Genomic DNA, 673 nt, shown 5'->3' on the forward strand with positions numbered 1-673 from the left:
GGGCAGGGCAGGGCCGGGCCCCGCCCGCAGGGCAAGCTCGGCTTAAAGGGGAAAGGCCGCGCTTAGGGAGAGAGGTGTGGGTTAGGTCGAAGGGGGTCCGTGAGCGAGCTCCGCGTCGGTCTGTGAAAGCCAAGCTTTTCATAGCCTTCTAGACTAAGTTAGTTCCAGTATTTTTAAGGTATTTCATTTAAAATTAAAAAGTTGAATAAAAATTTAAAAATTGATTAAAAATAGTTAAAAAATTAGAAATTATCCAAAATTAAAAGCTTGCAAGCAAAAAAAAAAAAAAACCCAAACAAAAAGGTACAACCTTTAAAGTATTCATCTATTTAAAAAATTTACAATTTCAGGATCCAAAATTTTAACAGAAATAATCGGGGGGGGGGGGGGGCCTAGTCACCTGGTGAAGCCTGATCATTTTAAAGCGTACACGCTAGGCCCTTCCTCAGATTATTTCACCAGCGCTTCAGAAAGACTTGGCTCAGAACATGTGAATTTGGGCAAGCACATTTCAAGTTTGAGTTTGGGAAAGGCTGCTGCAAGAGCCTAAAATACCACACTACAACAATAATTAAAAAAATAGAAGAAAGGCAACGTGTGCCTGCAGCGAGGAGGGGCAAGGGGGAAGAGAGCTTGAATTTTCACCCTCAGCACCTGTTTCTCTGGTCAACCA

The sequence above is a fragment of the Egretta garzetta genome, unplaced genomic scaffold (genome assembly GCF_000687185.1).
Source record: "Egretta garzetta isolate BGI_Z169 unplaced genomic scaffold, ASM68718v1 scaffold583, whole genome shotgun sequence".
NCBI classification, from domain to species: domain Eukaryota; kingdom Metazoa; phylum Chordata; class Aves; order Pelecaniformes; family Ardeidae; genus Egretta; species Egretta garzetta.